The sequence below is a fragment of the Capsicum annuum genome, chromosome 9, assembly GCF_002878395.1.
Source record: "Capsicum annuum cultivar UCD-10X-F1 chromosome 9, UCD10Xv1.1, whole genome shotgun sequence".
Classification (NCBI taxonomy): Eukaryota; Viridiplantae; Streptophyta; class Magnoliopsida; order Solanales; family Solanaceae; genus Capsicum; species Capsicum annuum.
In genome coordinates this window covers 107346808-107352263 of record NC_061119.1, presented here as the reverse complement: position 1 = coordinate 107352263, position 5456 = coordinate 107346808, and positions in this window count along the sequence as shown.

Here is a 5456-nt window from a genome sequence, read left to right as displayed (position 1 = left end):
TCCACTAATAGTAATCCTCATATCATAAAATAAGTGTTTTCAATTTTGGTCCTCTCCTAGACCACCACCTTTCACAGCTTGGCTACATACCCCGCAATTAATGCCTATTTAAAACAATTTCCATATAACAAACCAATCCATGTTCCATTTTATAAACAAAGATCAATATTAGTGGTATCGTCATACCACCCCTTACTTGCAAGTAATATCGATAGCTAAACTATTTAGGTTAAGAGGACTTTCAAGTGCCCTTCTACATACCGTATTAAACCACTTGGGAGAATTCAATGTTTCCCATAAGCATAAACATTAATACTTTAGCCTATTAAAACTATTTAAACCCTACATAATTCCTTTACAAAGTTTAAAACATGCAAGGGTTCCATTAAAAGAAGTCAATGCAATAAACATATCTTTATAAGCATTTTATCAAACACGTTGGGGGCATAACATAACAAAAAAACTTCAAAAGACCATTAAACCATTACCATACAATCCAATTTTTCAAATCCACCATTAATGCATATAAAAGCATTATTAAAACCATAGGAAACCATAACCACCCATTTAATATCAAAACCGTCTTATAATTGTTTAAAACCAAATCAAGAAAGAGTAAAACAATTAAATCAATTATATAAACCATGACTTTCATTATAATTACAATAAGGGAAGAGAATCATGCCTTATATTGAAAAATAGATGGAAAGAAATCACCAAGACATGCCCTAAAGCAATCCTTTAGTTGAAACCCTAGCTTACTTGCCCAAAAATCTCTTGAGAGAATTATGGTGTGTTTTGGAATAGTTTCTAAGTGTTAATAACTAGAATATTAGGGTAAATAACATCATAAGTGTATTAGAAGTCATTGGCCCTAATTAGGGAAAATAGGGAAATGTCCACAATACCCCTATTTTAGTTGCACAAAATCCCATCACACTGATACAACCGACCTATATAAGTCATACTCTCCTATACGATTGGTACCCGCCATTTGTATCCAAGACTTAACCCTTGGATCAAACACTATCAATTATATGACTCATCAAACCAAGTTATAACAAAAACATACGATCCGTATCCATCACCCGTATATCTAGAAGAATGAAATACCAGAAGGATCAAATACTGCCCATCATATGAGTCCCTAATAAGACTCATACCAAGCCCTAAAACTCAAACCAAGCCCTACAACTCATACTTCAAGGTCATACCCATTCCAGTGAACAAAGTATCCCACCAAATAATATTTGTCAGAATACGATAGGACCATACCATACCTAGCCCAACATACAACTCGTACCCATGAGTTGTATTATGTCCGCAAAATGGAACTTTTCTAATGGTCAAAACCTAGGATATTTCAATGTCCCCCACAAGGAACATTCATCCCTGAATGATGAATAAGGTAAGGGTTACCACACACAGAGTCATTTGTATTATTAAACATCCTTTTAACAAAGTTTGAAAACAAATAATCAAAGATATTAGTGTTTCCTTTAACGAACTCAGAAAACTAAGATGTGTTGGAAACACATACCTTTCGTACGAATCCCAGAAGTAGAAAACAAACGCATGTACTTGGACTTCATGTATTCCTCCGCTTCCCAAGTAGCTTCTTCCACCTTATGATTCTTCCTTAGAACCTTAATCGAAGCCACATCCTTGGTCCATAACCGATGAACTTGCCTATCTAATATCTCAAACGGGACATCTTTATAAGAAAGAGAATCCAAATACCCTATCCTTCCGATGGAAAAACTAAATAATGATCATCATTGACCTTCCTCAACATATAAACAAGAGAAACCGGATGAACCAAACTTAAGTTAGATGGAAACTCAAACCCATAAGCAATATTTCCCACCTTCTACTAAATCTCATAAGGACAAACACACCAAGGACTGAGTTTATCCTTTTTGATAGACTGCACAACTCCTTACATGGCTGACACCTTAAGGAACACCCTATCCCCAACCTCACTTTCCAAGTTTGTATGCCTAAAATCTGCATAGGACTTTTGGTGTCTTTGGAAAGCTTTAAGCCTATTTTGAATCACCCAGACCTTCTCCCTCACTTTATAAACTAAATTTGGGTTAAACATGTCCATTTCCCAAACATCAAACCATTCAATAGGAGATATATACCCCCTACCATACAATTCCTCGCAAAGGAGCCGTACCAATACTTGAATGATAGCTATTGTTGTAAGCAAACTTAACTAAAGGTAGATGCTCAACTCTAATTTCCACATTTGTCAATAATACAAGCCCAAAGCACATCCTCCAATGTTTGAATAGTTGTATCCACTTGCCTATAAGACTATGGATAAAAAGCAGTACTCTGACTGATATTAGCCCCCAAACTCTTTCTGGAAATACAACTAAAAGAGAGACATAAACTGCATACCATGATCATAAATAATCAAAATAGATACCCCACGCAGCTTCACAATCAACAAAAGATCAACTTCACATAATCCTTCACCGAAAAGATAGTCTGCACTAGCAAGAAGTGAGAAAACTTTGTAATCCTATCCACCATGACCCAAATCAAACCATACTGATTCGAGACCGAAGAAGACCGGTACTGAAATCTATATAGATGATCTCCCACTTTTATTTGGGCAAATAAATTTGTTTATACAACCCACCTAGACTCATGTGATCAACCTTAACCTGTTGACACACCATATACTTGACCATAAAATCTTCCACACCTCTCTTCATTCCACTAGACTAATAGATCTCCTTGAGCTTATGATACATCTTAGTCAATTTAGGATGAACAACATAGTTCTATTCATGCGCCTTAGCCAAATCCCTTTTGTGCAACCCATAGACATCAGGAATACACAACCTCTCTTTGTACCATAAAGTACCATCCTCACTAATATCAACCACCACTACTTTTTTCCCACCAACGTCTCTCTTGATTTTCATCAAGCCCAGATCCAACACTTATTTTTCCTTAATCTTTGCACCAAGAGATGATCGGACCAGTTTACACCATTATACTACCATCTTTGGAGTCCAAAATATATATTCTAAGATTGGATAAATGGTGAATATCCTTCAATAATTCCCACTTTCCTTCCTCGACATGAGCAAAACTTTCGATAGACAACCTACAAAGAGCATCAGTAATCACGTTAGCCCTACCTGGGTGGCAATAAAGACTCATATCATAGTCCTTGAGAAGATGAAGCCATCTCCTCTACCTTAGATTAAGATTTTTTTTGGTGAACACGTACTGAAGACTCTTATGATGAGAAATGATATCCACATGAACAAGATATAGATAATGTCACTATATTTTCAAAACAAACACAACCACCAACAACTCTAAATCATGAGTAGGGTAATTTATCTCATGTACCTTAAACTGCTTGGAAGCATAGGCAATCACCTTTCCATGATTTATTAACACACAACCAAGACCTACCCCAGATATATCACAGTAAACCAAGAAACCATCATTGCACCATAATAAAGTTAGGATTAGAGAACAAGTCAACTTATCCTTCAACTTCTCAAAACTCCATTCACAAGTATTCGACTAAGAAAACTTAACTTTTTTGAGTAAACTTAGTCAATCGAGCAACATCATAGAAAAGCTTTCCACAAACCGCCTATACTACCCAGCTAAACCCAATAAGCTGAGAATATTTGATGGTGTCATGGTCCTATGCTACCACTTCACCTTAGCAATCTTCTTCAGATCCATCATGATCGCTTCACTAGAAATAATATGACCCAAAAAAGTCACAGCATATAACTAAAACTCACAGTTAGAGAACTTAGCATACAAGTGTTATTCCTATAAGGTCTTCAACGTCACTCGGAGGTAATTTGAATAATACACCTCCCTGTTTGAATAAACCCAAATGTCATCAGTAAACACAATTACTAAGAGATTCAAATACCTTTTAAACATCCTATTCATTAAGTTCATAAATGTTGTCGGAGCATTAGTCAACCCAAATGACATTACCAAGCACTCAAAATGCCCATACCGAATGCAAAAGTCGTCTTAGAGAAGAAGTTTGAACGTTTTAACTAGTCAAATAAGTCATCTATCTGATGAAGAAGATACTTGTCCTTGAGCGACACCCTGTTCAAATGCCTGTAGTCAATGCACATCCGAAGGGAACCCTCCTTTATGTGCATAAACAACACTGGTGCATCCAAAAGAGAAACACTAGGATGAATCAACCCCTTGTAAAGATGATCCTTATATTGCTCCTTGAGTTTCCTCAACTCCGTTAGAGCTATTCTATATTGAAGAATAGAAATTTAACGAGTGTCCTTAAATAGATAAATACCAATATCTATTTCTCTATCAAGTGGAACACCAGGAAGATCATTCGAAAATACTTCTAAAAACTTATTAACCACAGGGATAGAAGACAAAGAAGGACCTTTTGAGTTAGAATCTTTAACTCTAACCAAGTGATAAAGATAACCCTTAAAGATTAACCTCCGATCACTATCTTAAAAAATAAACCTCCCCCTAGAAGATAAAGAAACAACCTTCTATTCTATAACCTATCTACTAGGGAAGGTAAAAATACCGCTACAGGTTCGACAATCCAAGAGGATTTTTGGTCTTCTTACAATCAACAAATAACACTTATCCCCTATAGACTATCTTAGAAATAATTGAGTCACTTACCTGGGTAAAAATACAAAAGTGATCCAAAATAACTTGTACATCAAAACCAAAAGATAAAATCAAATTAGGAGTCACATAGGAGAGAGTAAAACCTGGATAAAGAAAATAGTTTACATTATTAGAGATGAACTATAACAAACCATTAATGACATTAGGTGATTCCTCAGATTCCTGTCGAAATGCCAAAGTATACAACCTATTCTGAACAACACTAGCGTCAAGAGCCATAATAGAATTAAATACCATATCACCAGGTGCAGGAATAGAAAATTAAGCCATAAGAATCTTATTCTCCACCGTAGGAACCTTATTAACCAAATAATCCTTGAGTTAATGGATTTTCTCTCCATACTTGAAGAATTTGTCCTTTCTTTCTTCACAATAACCCTAATGACCATGACTATAGAATGGGTAAGAAGGATACAAAGAAACTGATAGATACCAACTTGCTAGATATTGGGCAAACTTTGCCCAAGAATTATCACCAACTTGATGATGCTAGCTTCCCAACTGGTAAGGAGCACTAGTAGAAAAAAAGCTATAACTCCCCTACTTTTTTTCTACCACTTGCAACCATCTCTACCACCCTGAGACTATGCTCCTCCTTGATAAAATACTTGTTTCTCTTTCCCTACCTATCCCCTAAATTTGCTTGCCTCCTTTTCTCTTTCTCAACCTACTGTAAATGAATATCCAACCTTGATATGTCTATATCTTTATTTAGCAAGGTAGTCTTTCTCTTACGAATCAAATCTCTATTAAACACAGAAATAAACTTCCTT